Source organism: Lolium rigidum, chromosome 4 (genome assembly GCF_022539505.1).
Source record: "Lolium rigidum isolate FL_2022 chromosome 4, APGP_CSIRO_Lrig_0.1, whole genome shotgun sequence".
In the NCBI taxonomy this organism is placed as follows: Eukaryota; Viridiplantae; Streptophyta; class Magnoliopsida; order Poales; family Poaceae; genus Lolium; species Lolium rigidum.
In genome coordinates this window covers 93,204,915-93,222,437 of record NC_061511.1, presented here as the reverse complement: position 1 = coordinate 93,222,437, position 17,523 = coordinate 93,204,915, and the positions used below count along the sequence as shown (strand labels likewise).

General features: G+C 42.3%; 1 pseudogene; it reads left to right on the top strand.

Moving 5' to 3' along the window:
- Window positions 1–7,159: 7,159 nt before the first annotated feature.
- On the top strand, window positions 7,160–16,556 carry LOC124649200 (annotated as a pseudogene).
- The last annotated feature ends 967 nt before the right edge of the window (window positions 16,557–17,523 follow it).

Genomic DNA, 17,523 nt, shown 5'->3' with positions numbered 1-17,523 from the left:
GCGTCTTAGAACGGACTCGAAAATTCGGGCTGAGAATGAATCCGAAGAAGTGTGCCTTTGGCGTGACGGCTGGTCAATTCTTAGGTTTTCTGGTTCATGAACGGGGAATTGAGATCGGCCTGAAAAGTCAGGAGGCGGTGCGGACTATGCAGCCGCCTACCACAAAAAAGGAGCTTCAACGCCTCATCGGCAAGATTAATTTCGTCCGGCGGTTCATCTCTAACCTGTCAGGACGAATCGAGCCGTTCATGGCGCTAGTGAAGACCAAGTCTGACGACGAGTTTCAGCGGGGGCGAGAACGACAACGAGCGTTTGATGAAATTAAGCGATATCTAACAACGCCACTGTGCTAGTTCCGCCCCGGCAAGACAGGCCATTCTACATCTACACGTCGGTAGGCCGATACATCCATCGCTTCGGTGGTGGTGCAACTTTGCGACGGCGTTGAAAGAGTCGTTTTTACCTCAGCAGAAGGATGCTTGGACGCGGAGACAAGATACCACGAGGTCGAGAAACTTTGCCTCTGCTTATTCTTCACCTGCACTAAGCTTCATCACATCCTTCTGACGGCGGAGATCATCGTCATCTGTAAATCGGACGTCGTCAAACACATGTTGTCGGCCCCTGTTTTGAAAGGCCGACTTGGTAAATGGATGCTTGCGGCTCGTCGAAGTCGATCTCCGGTACCAGCCTGCGAAGGCAGTTAAGGGCCAAGCGTTAGCCGACCTCATCGCTGAACGTATTAGCACCAATATAGCAGCACTATCCATTCGTGCATGGGCTATGTTCTTCGATGGATCGGTTTGTGACGACGGTTGCGGCATCGGCATTCTGCTCGTATCGCCTCGGGGGGCAGAATACTCCTTCTCCATCAGATTATCTACCCCTTGCACCAACAACGTAGCAGAATATGAGGCAATACGTAAAGGAATGGAATTGTTATTGGAAGCTGGAGCTGAAGCTGTAGAGCTCTTCGGAGACTCAAAGTTGGTGATTAACCAGCTCACGGAGGAATATAATTGTGAAAGTGAATCGCTGTTCCCACATTGGGTGGAATGCCGTGAGTTGATGACACAGTTCCGGTACATCAACTTCAATTGGATCCCAAGGTCCCGGAATACCGATGCCAACAATCTCGCACAAATGGCGTCGAGCTACATAGATATAGCCGACGGAGCGGAAGTTCAGATACAATTCCTGGAACAAAATGATTGGAGAGCCGAGATCTTCGATTATTTGAAAGATTCGGCTCGGGGGGCACCTAAACGGGTGAGATACAGAGCCATGAAGTATGTCCTTATAGGAGACGATATGTTCTACAGGACATTAGAAGGGTTGTCTGCTCAAGTGCCTAGGACCGGCGAGTCCAATCGGCTCTTACATGAGGTGCATGAAGGCGCTGTGGAACGCATCGGTCGGCTCATAAGATGAAGTGGTTGATCGGGCGATCGGGGTTTTATTGGCCCACTATGCTTGAAGATTGCTTCAATTATTACGGGGGTGCCAAGCATGTCAGATGTTTGGAAAAATTCAGATGGTGCCAGCATCAGCGATGAACCCCATCATCAAGCCTTGGCCGTTTCGGGGGTGGGGCATGGATATGATCGGCAAAATACATCCGGCATCAGGTAAAAAACATGAATGGATTTTGGTTATCACAGATTACTTCACCAAGTGGGTAGAGGCCGTCCCTATGAAAAAAGTAACATCAGAGGACGTGATCAAGTTTGTGAAAGAACACGTCATTCATAGGTTTGGAATCCCCCAGACTATCACGACCGATGGAGGTTCGGTCTTCACTTCTAAAGAATTCGGGAAGTTCGTGATGACGTAGGGATTAAACTGATCCGATCATCCCCATATTATGCTCAAGCTAACGGATAGGCCGAGGCGTCCAATCAAAGCCTGATCAAGCTGATCAAGAGGAAAATTGACGAGAACCCTCGGGATTGGCACGAGAAGCTATCAGAAGCGTTATGGGCCTACCGCATGTCGTGCCACGGAGCTATAAAGACCTCGCCGTACCAGCTTGTCTATGGACGGGAGGTCTGTATTGCCTTGGGAAATTACGGGCTGGATCAAGACGCGTCACGTTTCGGAATGATCCGACGGTCGAAGAGTATGCAGCTTTGATGAGCGACACTATTGAGGACGCAACGGAACTCGGGCTTTGGTCGTTGGAGAAGATTAAGGAAAACAAAGCCGGGGTGGCTCGTGCCTACAACAAAAAGGTTAGGCCAAAGGAGTTCCAAGTTGGTGATCTTGTGTGGGAAGGCTGTGTTGCCATTGGGAACCAGGGATAAGGCATATGGCAAATGGTCTCCTAATTGGCACGGCCCATACAAAGTGGTCCGGGCCTTGAAAGGTAATGCGTACATGCTTGGAGGAATTGAGCGGCGAAAAGTTCCCCGTGGCTGTTAATGGTCAACACCTCAAGAAATATTTCCCAAGCATGTGGGATGATGGACGGTAAGATGTGGGGGCCGATTTCGAGAATCGGCCGATAAAAAAAAAATATATACATCGGAGCCGATGCACGGGCATCGACTTGAGAAAACATATGGAGATTAACAGCATGCAAGTACAGCCGATGCACGGGCATCGACTTCAGAAAACAGAGCCGGTACGCTGATATCGACTTTAGCAAAATAAGTTTATACACACTTTGGCCTCAGACAGCAAGATGAGCCGATATTTTGCCATCGGCTCCCTGTACGACAACTCCATTCGGCAATCGATAAGGGAGCGAAATTAGTTGAGGGATTTTCTTCATTGATGAGGGGATTTCTTACAAAGAAAGAGCCGATTGCTTGGGAAGGGAGAACAAAAGAAGGGTCTATTGACCAATCTACTATTGCTAGGCCTATATTAGTAGATCTTAATCTACGGGCCGTCGCTTCCTTCGTCGTCGTCCTCGGAACTCTCATCGGCACTACTGGCCGATGGGTTCCTCGTCGCTGCTTCCGTAACCCTCTACGGGAGCTTCGTCTTCGTCTTCATCGTCGCTGCTGTCGTCGTCCCACCACATGCGGAGACGCTTCGCTGGCGGGTAACCCTCGAGGGAGTCGTCGTCATCATCGTCTTCCTTTTCCTCTTCTTCAGAGGTGGGGCAGCCGTCCCAGGGGAACTGGTCGTCCTCGCTCTCCGACTCCAGTTCCCCGACGGCGAGGAACTGAAGATCTTCGTCCCCGCTGGTCAGGGACTGGTCGTCTTCGGACCAGACAGAGGAGGCATGGTTTTCCAGGTCCCATGCTTCTGGGGCGCGGATGTCCGGTGGCGTCTCGCGGGAGGAGGAGGACCCGTAGGAAAGCTCGGAGGAAGAGTCGTGGAAGACCGACGAGGAGGAAGAAGAAGAGGAAGACATGGCTGTGGGAGTTTGGGGGTTTTTGGGTGCCGATGGCCAGAACAGAGCAGGATGGTGAAATGGCAAACTGCTCAGAGCGGTTAAGTAAAGGGGGGCACGGTGGAAAAATTCAATGCCACAGCAGTTTTCGAGGAGTCAGTACTCAAAGACAATGGTCAAATTGTGCGGGGCAATGGTTCTGCTCTGCCATGACATGACCCGACGAAAAATGCTGCAATGGTTCCGCTCTGCCATGACATGACCCGATGAAAGAAAAACGTAATGATTTTGGAAATATCATTTCCAAAACCAGGGGGGCATGTGTTATCACCAGATTTTGGCTAAATCAGGAGGTGGGCCGCGATCAAGATGGGCTTGGAAGGTTACATATGAAAGAACTATGAAGCGGCCTTGCACGGAGGATTTGGGCTAGTTAGCCCGTGTATCTTAGTATAATAGATTGTGTATCGATTTAGAAGTTAGAATTTATCTCGTGCACGGTTTAGTGCACGCCCACATTAGAAAGTCCCCTGGACTATAAATATGTACCTAGGGTTTATGGAATAAACAACAACTCACGTTCAACCCCAAAAACAAACCAATCTCGGCGCATCGCCAACTCCTTCGTCTCGAGGGTTTCTATCGGGTAAGCGACATGCTGCCTAGATCGCATCTTGCGATCTAGGCAGCACAAGCCCACGTTGTTCATGCGTTGCTCGTCTTGAAGCGCTTTTGATGGCGAGCAACGTAGTTATCATTAGATGTGTTAGGGTTAGCATTGTTCTTCGTTTGAGCATGCTTACGTAGTGCAACCCTTGCATATCTAGCCGCCCTCACGCCTATCTCGGGTGTGGGGGCGGCACCCGCTTGATCATTATTTAGTAGATCTGATCCGTTACGATTGCTCCTTGTTCTACAAGGATTAGTTTAATATCCGCAATAGTTAGGCCTTACAAAGGGGGAGGATCCGGTGGCACGTAGGGTGGCGTTCGCAAGTCCTAAACGGGATGTTCCTAGGATCAACTTCATGTTGGTTTTTTGGCCTTGTTTAGGATCGGCTTACGAGCACCGTGCGTGGCCGCAAGGCCCAACCTGGAGTAGGATGATCCGATTATGCGGTGAAAACCCTAAATCGTCGTAGATCTCATTAGCTTTATCTTGATTAAGCAGGACCACCAAGTATTCGTGCACCCCGTACGGATCATGGGTGGATCGGCTCTTTGAGCCGATTCACGGAGATAACCTGAGAGCCGATCGAGGCTCGTATTTAACGTTTACATGTATGCCCTGCGAGGAAACTAAGCGAGGCACCCTCATCACCTTCCCGACCAGGTATAGGTCGGGTGGCACGCCCTTGCACTTCGCAACGCCGCGTGTGACCCAGAAGAGCATTGCGGGCCGTCGCTCGGAGGGGTCTCAGCCAGCCGCAGCTCTAGGCTCTTCCCGGCTCTACAGTGTTGACAAGGCCGCTGCCCGCCGGTGGGTTTTGGCAGTCAACAGGCGGGGTTCAGCGCCTTCCCAATCCCATATCTTTGTCCAGACGTGCTCAGGGTGAGCAGATCCCCCTCTTGACGGGTGCGGCGCCCCCGATCCGGGCGAGAAAACGGGGTGTTTTCTTCGGAGGTGGAGCGTCTGGCATTGTGCTTCTCCTATGGTGTTCGACGCTGGTTCAAGTCCTCCGTGGCGTGCTTCCAATACCTCGCTTCCTCTTCAGTTAGTTCACAGCGCGGGACAATGGCGTCGATGATCAAGCTTCACTTCATTGTTTTTTCTTTTTAGTGCTTGTTTTTCGTCGCCTGTAAGCTGTTTTTCAGCATCTTGTAAACTCTGGCCGTTGTGGGCTTTATTAATTTAAAGTCGGGCTCGTGGAGCCTTTAATCTAAAAAATATTGCTTATGTTGACAACTATCCATGAGATATACATGTTACAAGTTAAAAGCAATTGCTGAAACTTATTCATCCTTTGTGTTGCTTCAATGCCTTCTACTTTGAATCTATTGCTTTATGAGTTAACTTTTATGCAAGACTTATTGATGCTTGTCTTGAAAGTACTATTCATGAAAAGTCTTTGCTATATGATTCAGTTGTTTAGTCATTGTCTTTACCATTGCTTTGAATCACTTCATTCATCTCATATGCTTTACAATAGTATTGATCAAGATTATGTTGGTAGCATGTCACTTCAGAAATTATCCTTGTTATCGTTTACCTACTCGAGGGCGAGTAAGAACTAAGCTTGGGGATGCTTGATACGTTTCAAACGTATCGATAATTTTTTATGTTCCATGCTAGTTTTATGACAATACCTACATGTTTTGTTCATACTTTATGATGTTTTTATGCGTTTTCAGGAACTAACCTATTAACAAGATGCCGAAGTGCCAGTTCCTGTTGAAACTATAGTAGGTTAGTGACATGAAGGCATCGGTCCTCTAGTAGGTTAGTAGACAATATTTCCTTAATTATGAGCCTTGTTCTAGTGTACGTCACCCGTTCTGCAAATTTTCCTAGTCTTTTCTTTGTGAAAAATGAAAATTATTACCGATCTTGTGAACTTTTGCATCAAGATGATGCATGTAGCCAACACACAATTCATTATAGCGAAATCAATGATGAAAAATCCAACGAAACTATGTTGAACTAACATCGACTAGTATTTATCATGTGGCAATCACATCAACTCTCACACACAATTCATTATAGCGAAATTCAAAGATTTACACCAAAAGGGAAAGGTTGTTAGAATCGTGATTATGAATTGGATCGAACGCAGATTCTAGTTACTAGAATCATAGAATCAGTTCATTCAATTTACGTCCTAAAGTCGTAGAATCGTATTGTAGAATCACAATTTTGATAATTATGCCAAAGGGTACCAACGGACTCGTATTAGGTGCACCCACATTGCCAGATAAAAATTCTTATAGGACCTCTTTCGATATTTTCTCCATCTCAACACCCCGTCCAGGTCTCAAAGCAATTAGACATCCCATCTTGAAGACATAAGCATGCATTAGACATAAGGGCAATTATGTACCACGGGGTCCGACATACATCCGAGGAGGAGAAACATCGGGATCGGTCCTTTCTCATTTTGTTGAAAATTTAAAATAATATGCAGATTTAAATTTATTGTGTATATGGAAAAAATGACTCTGTTGTGTATACATGCAAATTGAACTTTGTGTTGGTGCTTGATATGGGTGAAAGTTCAATTCAACTTTGAACAATGACATTTGCAAACTATGATTTGAAATGTTTATCAATTTTATATGACGGAATATTTATCTAAGAATTAGTGTGAGGATAATACAAGAAATAACTATATTCAAATGTTGTTGAATAGAAAGAAAATAGATGAAATGGACAAATGCTGTGCAAGGGTGCTACTCATTTATCCACTGTTTTGTCACATAGACAAGAAACTGGAGAAAATATGGACAAGTTTTTTTTTGCGAATTAAAATATACGTAGTAGACAAGATTAGAGACACAAGCTTGAAGATACCCTTGTTTCGGAATTCAAGGGCCCGGATTAGCTAGCTGCCTAGCTGGAAGGGGAAAAACAGCTCAAATGGCACTGTGGCAGCCTTTGACTCGTCCTTGCATACACGTGTCGACCGTCAAATGGAGCGCTATATCCACCCTGCAAGTAACCTCTGCTGTACCGCACCGTCCCTACTGCGCTATATCCACTCGTGTCTACCCGCCACTCTTCGGCTCTCTGCCGAGGTTCCCTCTTCAGTGCGGGCCAGCAATGTCAGCGAGTGTGAGTAGACGAGAAATGCCATGATCGATTAGCTCGAACAGTGTTGGATTCCTTCTGCCCGAGCAGCCCAGCCCGGCCTTTCCCCCCGGCCAAAACCCCCGCCGTCCCTTCCGTCTCCTCCACCGCGGCGCAAGCGCAACTCAGGCAGGCTTATAGGGGAAGCTCCACCTCGCGAGCAAGATCGCCTGCGCTGGGCCATGGCGCCGTTCGTATACCTCCGCCCCTCCGACGACGGCACCCGTGCGTCGATTCTTTGCCCCCATTTCCATTGCTCCTGCGTTTCGTCCCCTCTTTCTCTCCGCCTGGGTTTGTAATGCCAATCGTGCGTGCCGTGGTTTGTATGTGTTTGTAGGTCAGGGTGCCCTCTTGATGGCGGCCTTCGACGGCAACCTCGGCCGCCTCAAAGGTAGTTCAAATTCTGCTGTCAATTTCCCCTCTTCGGTTCAGTTGTTTAGTCGGGGTTTCCTCCTCCCCCCACCCCACCACCACCACCCTGAAATTTACCCTATTTATTTACAACTAGTACTTGCAGCACTGTTAAGATTAAATGTAACGAATCCTAGGATGCAATCCGATTCTCTATTACCTCCGCGAACATAATGTAGTCAAGTAGTTTGAAAAAATGTGTTATCTTTGCACTCTGTGTCCAGCAATGCATTATTATGCATCGATCGTTCCTCTGAGCTAGTCAGATTGTGGTGCCTTGCGCATGCTTGCTCCTTTTAGATCTTGCCGTCTTATATTTATAGCTTGTTATTTTGGCACATTCGCCTCCTTGATGATGTTCACTTTGGCCGAAAGGTGCTGTAAAGAGTCTTCTCAAAGAGAATGGCGATCCAGGGACCATTTTTTCCCTCAATCGGGATGGCCTGAGCGTGCTGCATCTCGCGGCATCCCAAGGCCATTTGGAGATGTGCAAATACTTGGTGGAGGATCTCGGGGGAGACGTGAATGCTCCTGGAGTTTTAGCTGGAGCTGGAGGTTTTTCTCTTACTTCTTTCAAAAAAAAAAAATCCAAATTTGGCAGATGCCATGTCCAAGATGCGTGCATCATTTAAGGTTTTATTGCAGGTGCAACACCTCTTATGATCTCTGCTCAATCCGGAGATGTTTCTATGGTGAAATATTTCCTTGACCATGGCGCTGATCCAATGAAAGCAGATGTAAAAGGTCGCACGGTTCTCCACCATGCCGTGGCTGCAGGTTGTTCCCCTGACACATGCGCACATACTTGCTCTGTGTTGTATCGCTTTATTTTGATATAAGTTTGCTTTATTGTTACCACGGTGACACAACCAGTTTGTTCAGTGTTTGACTTGTGTAACCTTCTCTTTTACCACAGGATGCTGTAAGATAACAGAGTTCCTGCTTTCAAAAGGAGTACCGGTAGACATAGACTGTGGCTGTGGAACACCGCTATGTGATGCTGCTATCAATGAGCGTGACAAAACAATGAAGATTTTGTTGGACCACCATGCAAATGTATGTAGCCTTGAGTATTATCTTGTGTCTCTTTAGTCAGATTGAATTTGGATACTATGTTTTGCTTTGCCAACTACTTAGATAATATGTGTACACACATATATGTTAAATCTGGGGCTGTTTTGGCTGCTTGCATTGACACATCCTTGGATATCGCAGCGCTTTATCCATTTTGGGTGTGTTTGTCACTAAGCAAGTCCAGATCTCATGGCTAGTTAGATCTGAATTACTAGGATTGAATGGATGATTCACAATTAGGTACTTCACACCACCAAAGAGACAAACTCACTCCTTGATTATATGATATACATACTTTTAAAATTTGGATATCCTTGTTCGTCACACAAGAAACACTCGGGAGTAATATGTCACCTGCATTTCATAACGGCTTAGTGTGAGTTTCTCATGCTTAGTTGTAGGCTGGATGAACCAAGAAAATGGAGGTACTTCATTTCGTAATAAATGATAAATACAATCCACTCGTAGGAAAGCCCTGCTAATAATATGTGCAAGCCACTAGCTAGAAATCTGTTAGGCTGTACGCATTACTCTGCTTCTTTACTTGTACAATTACTTATGGTATTTCCTATAATTGTGTGTGCATAATTTTTTGGAGGTGCTGCGTTCATAGCAATAGTAAAAGATATTATGAAGTTTTAAGAGCTCATCAGACTCTTGTAATGTGTTTGCATTACATCGTATTTGCATCTTCATCTAAGTCCTTGCTCCATAGTGAACACTACCTGCTAACGCTAGTGTCCTCTAGAATCTCTACTCTTTTTGAAGTTGTACTTAATATGGACTTTGATCTGTAACTGAAGATATTTATGGTTTAAGTGTTTCATTCAGAATTTATTTATCAGAATGACAAATAAAACTAAATATGTAGATATTGTAACTTTGACTTTTTAATAACTAGAATTGCCATCAATATCTTTTTAAAGAAAGAATTTTATCTCCTGGCCTCTGCATCTAAGCGATGCACATCCATAGAAATGTTGTCAATGTGAACTTGCTAACTCAGAATGAAGCACATCGACAAGTTTTAATCAGCAAGGGTTACAGTTAAAGCATTATATGTATTTATTTCTTCTTAAGATAAACAATCATTACTGTTTTGCTAAGGGGTAGTGCACAAACTCTGTTTCAGCCTAACATCATTGTTAACGATATGGGATATCCCCTGCTGAATGCTCTTCTCTACCGTTCATTGAAGTGCATGAAGCTGCTAATTAAGGTCAGTGTTGTCTTGACTATTATTTCATTAGTGCTGTGATTGTGTGTACTCCACCATGTATTCTACACTTATATGTTGATATACATCGTGCGTGGAGATTGCATCATGAACATACTATGAATGGTCCTTTTCACAGGCTGGTGCTGATGTAAATGGCAAGGGTTCCAGGATAACTCCGTTAGGTTTCGCTACGGGGTTTGAAGGTTATACCAACTTCATTCAGTTTCTGTTAAAGGCTGGGGCAGATCCTAATATTCCTGATGACGTATGTTTGTTTACTTTATACATCTTTTGGTGATTCTGGTATCTAGTATTACACTCTTTTTGAATATAGCTTCTGGTTATTATTCTTCAACTATTTTGGTTATGTTAAGTAGCTATTTTGGCAATGAGTAGGATGCTTTGAGGCTCAACATGGTAATGAGAAATTTTCACTTGTGCCTATGCAATGGTATAGTTGTTGAGATTCATTCTGACAGTTTATACCAATGGATGTATGTATCTAACAGTTTATACCAATGGACATATATTACTATTTTATTGATGTATAAATATCATGTTCTTAATACAACAACCATGTTTTTTTTATTCCAGTATTGATAGGTATCATTCTTCTAACAAAAGTGTCCGGATACGGTTGATGGCCTTGTGCTAAGCCCAGAAGGAGCTAACATATATTCATATTTTTCATTTTTGAAAGTGATCACATCAGTGCTTAAATTGACAGCTGATTAGATACTGATCTCATTACGCATCATTTCAGGTAGCAAAATTTGTTAAAATGTACTCAGACAATAATCCCTAGAATAAATTTATTTTTCGTAGCTCATTTTGCGTGGTTCTAATGTGTTATTTTTATGGTATTCATGTATTTACTCTATATTGTGTTATAAGGGAAGCACCTTTATCTATTGTCAATTCCCATGGCCTTAGGCCCATATATATACAAGTACATGCATGAGATAGAGTAGGAAACATGCATATACAAAAAGAAAATACAAATAATCCTTTTATAAGACTGCTATATTTCTCACATAATGAATTTGTTTATATTTGTACTATGACATATGTGTCACGGGCAATTAAAATGACCACATATACAGGTGCTTCTGTTTGTTATATGCACATATATTTCATGGGGGGAACTAGGTTGGAATTCCACTATAACTTCTTATGTTTGTCTCAATGTCAACTCTTGCTGAACAGTTTAAGTACCTCACTGAACACCTTTTGGTGTTCTTTCTGAGTAAGTGAGAGCTTGAATTGCTTATCAAATCTGTAAATGCTTGCTGTGTTGAATCCTCGTTTAAACATTTGATGAAAACTTAAACCTAAATCCTGATTATTCCGTTGATATTATAGTTTTCTGTATGGTTTGTGTCTTTAGACATATTTATTTTGTTTATATTCTGAAGGGGTTATTGAACTACATAGTTAATTTGAGAAATGACAGTTCTTCCTTATGTTCCTCAGTTGGGTAGATTACCAATAGAGCGTGCTGCAGTACGTGATTGCAAGGAGGAAGTTGAAATGCTGTTTCCTTTGACTTACCCAATACCAAATGTTCGAAACTGGAGTATTGAAGGAGTAATCTCGCATGCAAAAATTCAAGCTAAGAAGCCACTGGTAAGTTATTTATTTCCCTATGCTTTTACGGTACTAAATATTGCTTGGCAGTAAGCCATTACTTCGTTCAAGTGTTATGACCTGGGGTTACTTATGCATGCTATCACATTTGCAGTGAGATCAGAACTTAATTATGTTGTTTTCTTTTGTGCCCCAACCTTGTGTAATTAATTCGTATAAAATATAGTTAAAAGCTTTAAGCATTGGCTCCTGAGAACAAATTATGTTCTTCTACCAGTTATAATTTGGAAGAGTGTTGTCATACAGAGCACCTATTCTGGCCTGACACCAAGGCTTGGGCTGCCCATCTTTAGAAATTATGAACTCGTGTGTGATCTGAAGTACTAATTGGTAAAATAACATTATATGAATCAAACCATTGACTGTAATGAACAGGAATGTTTACTAAACTTTCTTTATCATGTTGGAGAATTGGTAGAAATCATCGAGGAAAAGAGTTCTTCTATTGCCAAGGTTGAATAGTACGGACACTATACAGGTTAAGGCTAACCTTCGAGATAAAAAGCTAATCCTGGTTTTGTCTACAATTTCTAAGGAAGCAACTGCTCCACTTTTGAAAATCGTACTACCTCGGGTCTGTTTTAATTGATGCGGGCATGAACTAGCTGCATGCACTTAATGAACTAAGGCCCGCGTCGATTAAAAGCGTCCGGAGGGAGTATATGTGTGTTGCTTGTACCACATGACACCTGAGTTTACAAGACTGGCATGACATCTGTGTTTATAAGAACAGCCACTGTATAGATTAGGAAGGATAAAATGGCTACACTTTAGTGTCTCTCCAGTGGGATTTCAGCCAGATATGATTTTGGTGTGAGCCTCCCAGGGTCAGATTCGTACCATTATAAGTTCTTGGGATATCTTTATCAGTTTGATTTACTGTTGTAAACCTAATCGTTAAGTAGAGCATTGAAGCAAATCTGGTAATGCTACAGAATCGTTAGGTGCTCCCTGCTACACCAATGCTTGAGTACAGATCAAAATTAATCACTTTGTGTTGTACCCAGCCTGAGGGCTAAAACTTCCTTCTACCTTTTCAATATCAAGACATGTCTTTTGCGCTTTTCTCGAAAAAAAAACAGATTAAAATTGTTACTGTGGATGTGGAGTTCTTCATGAGCATCATATTTTGGTCTGTAGACCTCACTTTATGGCAGTCCACCTGGTGATTACCAGATTGTGAACTTACACTTAATGCAAAAGTTTTCAATGGTAGAGAAAAGAATTGCCTATGATTTCCTAGCATACTTCTCTGAAACAGAGAAGAGATACTTTCTGTTCCTCAACTTTGAGATGGTTTTCAGCCTATAATTATGCAGGTGGCCGTGTCACCTATGCAACATAGGACAGTATGCCATTTTCAGAAATTTAAATTGGACCGGTAGCATTTTTTAGCTTCAGGACAGAAAAGGAATTGCTTATTTTCTTCTGTAACATAAATTATCATTGAGAATGATTATTTGTTCCAGAATTTGAATATCAATAAATTATTTTCAACATTTTAGGATCAACGAGACATTGAGAGAAGAAAAAATATTGTCAAGTCACAGGCAGATACGACATTCAAGCAGAAGGATTATAAGACGGCGCTGAAACTTTATGACATGGTAAATATCTTGCAACTTATCTATGATAATTAAAAAGGTAACTTTGTTATGCTACAGTGAACCAAATGGAGTGCATTGTTTTGTCCGCTAACTAGATTTTATATTATTGTTGAAGTATAAGTGCATAGCCCACCTTTCCCCACCAGCTTAATATTTTGGGTGAACTTGTTCGGTGCATGCAATTGTACATGGTATTAGAGCCAAGAGATCTCGAGTTTAACACCCAGCTGGCACAATTTTTCAAAAGAAATTGCAGTCCACTTTTTGTCTGCGTTTAGGTCTGCGGGAGCCATACATGAGGAGGGGCGATGAAGTATAAATGCATAGCCCACCTTTCCCTATCAGCTAAAGCTTTTGGGTGTGCTGATACGGTGCATGCAGTTCTACAATTATCACTTTGGACATCAAACTGTTTGTGTAAGGTTTGAGCTATGGTCTGCCAAAGAAATAGAAGAAGCAAATTATTCTCAATGAATGATCTCAGGTGACAAATTATATGAGCTCCATCAGTTTCAGATGAAGTATTTTGAAGCCGCTATGATTTAATGTGAGAAAAGACCAACTAAAATGGATATATTCTCAACAACTATGATTAGATCTGATCAAGGACCATCTGAAATGATTAGGATCTCAAGACAATCTTTACTAATGAGCAAAAGTTCAGTCATGTTTCTACTTGGAGTAGAATGGAAGTATATTCTATCTTGGAGTTCATTCACCAGGCCAGGGAGTGAACAAAAACAATGATTGAAAGACAATATTTTTCTAATGAGCAAAAGTTCAGTCATGTTTCTACTTGGGGTAGAATGGAAGCATATTCCATCTTGGAGTTCATTCACCAGGCAACAGCCAACAGGGAGTAAATAAAAACAATGATTGAAAGATTGGTGAATTGTTATTTGGTTGAACATTAGATGACTAGATGAGAGCTATCGAAGAAGAAATAGCTTACGTGAAGCGGAAAGTACAAATGTAGCTCGGTCTACATGTAGCCCATTTTTTCAAAAAATTGAAAATGACATTTTGTAGTTTCGAAAAATTCTGAAACAATTTCCTAGATGTTGGTGATGATGTATTGTACCAACATGTAAAATTTCAACTCGTAACACTTGTATTTTGGGCGCACAAAAATGACAAAATCTGACAAATTTCAGAGGGATCCCTGAGTCTCTTGCTCGCTGGAAAACTGGCTTCCAACTTTCCAAGGGGACGTGATGCCACATAGATTTAAAGTAAAAACAGCTCAAGTCCAACCTCTTATTGACTGGCTGTTGGCTCTCTTTCTTTAACTAGCTTTATAATGTTGTTAGTCCACTTCTACCCTCCTTGATGTAATTTCTGAGACTTTGTTCTATTTCGTATATATATATAAAATCACACCGTAGGGGGTTAACCTATGGTAAAGGTGTAAAAAAAAAACAAATTTTGGAGATCTCAAATCGTGTACTGTTGTAGATCCATACTTTTGACATTTTTTTACAGACTAAAATATAAGGTATTTCCAATTGGGATTTGGCACATTTGTGGAGTACATAATTGTCTACATCTTGGATTTTTATTTTTCAAGTTTTTGAAAAAAAGTGCTACATTTAGCTCGGGCTACAAAACACCACACTCTTACATGAAGCTACTAGATAGTGCTTACACAGTCATACTTCTTGAAACATGCTACCTCCATTTCATAAAACAAGGCAGATAAATTTGGTCAAAAGTCGACATTATGTAAGTTTGACTAAGTTTAGAGTAAAAAATATGAACATCTACATTACCAAACCTATATCAGTAGATCCACCATGCGATGTATTTTCTCAGTGTATTTATCGATTATTATAAATATTGATATTTTTATGTATATCTTCAGTCAAACTTAGTATGCTTTGACTTTTGACTAAAAATATACGCCTTGTTTAATGGAGCGGAGGTTGTATATTACTAGTTAGTTTGTCATATCTTTTGGGACATGAATGATTTCACATGATTTATCATGCATTGGGACCGATCTTACATAATGTGTTCAATATGACACAAATGACTAGTTATCCATTTGTCCAACTGCAGCCAAGTTTGACAAGCCAATCAGTCTAGTAATAGAATGTGTTTCAGAGGGGAGGCTGAAGATACGGTTCATAGGCAAGTCGGGATTATATTCTTAGGCATGAAGTTGAGTCTTCCCTATAAAAACTTTCTGCACAACATATGGATGATCCAGTAAATCAGAATAATAAACTAGTAAAGATCTAATCCATGCTGTAACCTTCTCTTCTTCGAACTCCCTGCACCACAGCCGTCCAACCTTGCTCCTCGAGATGTACCACATGCCTTGTCTCATTCATCGATCTTAGGACCAGTATCAATTCTAAAACATGACAGTTCCACAATTTGATTCTAAATATGTGTCCATACTATCTTTACCAGTTGTCATAAGTGACGATCAACAAAATATTGTTTTAGCATGTCATGGTTTTAGGTTGGGAATAATGTTGGTATGACCTGTCATGTTTGACCATAGGCGATAGATCATGGAGAGACTGCGGCACTGTATGCGAACAGGAGTATTTGTAAGCTGGCCATAGGTGACGGTGAAGGTGCTCTGTCAGATGCTCTCAGGTGCAGAATGCTGCGACCTAAATGGGCAAAAGCTTGCTACCGTCAGGGTGCAGCTCACATGGTACTGAAGGTGAGTCTACACTGCCATCGTGTTACTTAGTTATGGTGATGTTGTAGCCTGGTCACATTCCTGCCATCATGTTTACTTGTTAATCATTGATCTTGTATCCTGGTCACATTCCTTGTTTTGTTATTCATCTAGGAGTACAAACAAGCTCGTGATGCTCTTCTGGATGCACAAAAACTAGACCCTGAGAATGCTGAGGTTGAGAGAGAATTAAGGTAACCTACTCTCTTTTGCTCATCTAATGTATGATCTTAGGTTCGCAAAGTACTTCCTTATTACTGACGAAAAGCAGCTGCATACTCTACTACTGTGACATATGCCATTCGGGAAATTTCCTACACGTTACTGAGAATCATTTTTTCCTTCTTTCTTTTTTGTTTCGTTTGGGTGTGCTTGTGCTGAGGCCCCAACAGTTGTACCGTGTGTTTGTTGTATTAACATAGCGGGGCGAAAGGCTGTTTCGAGGAGGATTGTAACATGCGGGGATTGACTCACGATATCAGCCTCAGGATCACAAATTATGTGGTTGGGATTTGTGAAGTGCCATGCAGGGATGCCGCGCCGGTCTTCCATATCTAGCTGATGTTCCGATTTGTTTTGCTGCATCTTACATTCTCCTTCGGTTCAATTGTTGCAGGAAGGCGATGGAACTAATGAAGACCTCCTGATGAAAGTGAGCAGAGAGGTGTGGTGGTGTGCATTGGTCTGCAGGCTGCAACTTGTGCAAGCTGTTGCTGAAGTAGAGCTAGCGAGAACTCCAAAATGCCCAGTTTCTTTGAAGAGTAAAAAACTCAGAAAAAACATGTTAAATTATAAGTACTACATGTCCCACTTATTTGGCCTGGAGCAAGCAGGAACTACTATCCACATGTTTTGTCACGAGTTAAACTGAATTGCTTTCCCTGACCGACTACAAAACATAGTTTCTTTTTCCCTGAGAATCACCGAGTAGAAGATGTACTAAAAAGGGGTCGAGCAATTCGTGGTATATCAAGCCATGAAATACAAGTCGTGAACTCGTGATCCTGAATTTAGGCTCAATCTTTTGTCCCATAGAAACCCCACTTTTTTTTTGCTTAGAAACCTACCTATTTTGACAAAAGTAAATATGAAATATATACTTTTGGTTTCTTACAAACCCCACCATTTTTTCACTTACAATACCACCTACTTCGACTAGAAGCAGATTATCAAACATGAAACACCTGGTAACATGAAATTCTAAGAATGCGTTTCTCTAGTATGCCAAGCACAAACATATGAACAACACATGAAATTAAACTGTACAAGATCATCACAACATGCAAACATCAAATCCAACAAGTTTTGGCCTTTTTGGCTATGAAAGAGCACAAACACACGAATGATGCAAGGTAAATGGTTTCCCTTTGTGGCCTTTCTTTGGTCCCTTTGTGATGACACCTCTAAACAAGTTTTGCACAATGTTCTTCTACACAAGACAATAGAGAAGCAAAATGATTTAGTACACACAAGAGAAACAAAATAGTGTAGGCACAAACAAAGAGAAGCAAAGATTTTACCCGGTCTTTGTCGCGGGCGCCACTCTGGTTCAAAGTATCCAACTATGACAAACAAGCTCCCCACTTTTGGAAATCCGTCGAAATGATTCCACATCGATGACGAACGGAAGCCTTCGTTCTTGTTCACACTCTTGTTGCGAACAACGAAGAACTCCCACATCCTTCTCCAATAGGCATCCTTGGGAGGCGGATCGGTGGGTAGCTAGGGTTTATTGTGGGCGCCA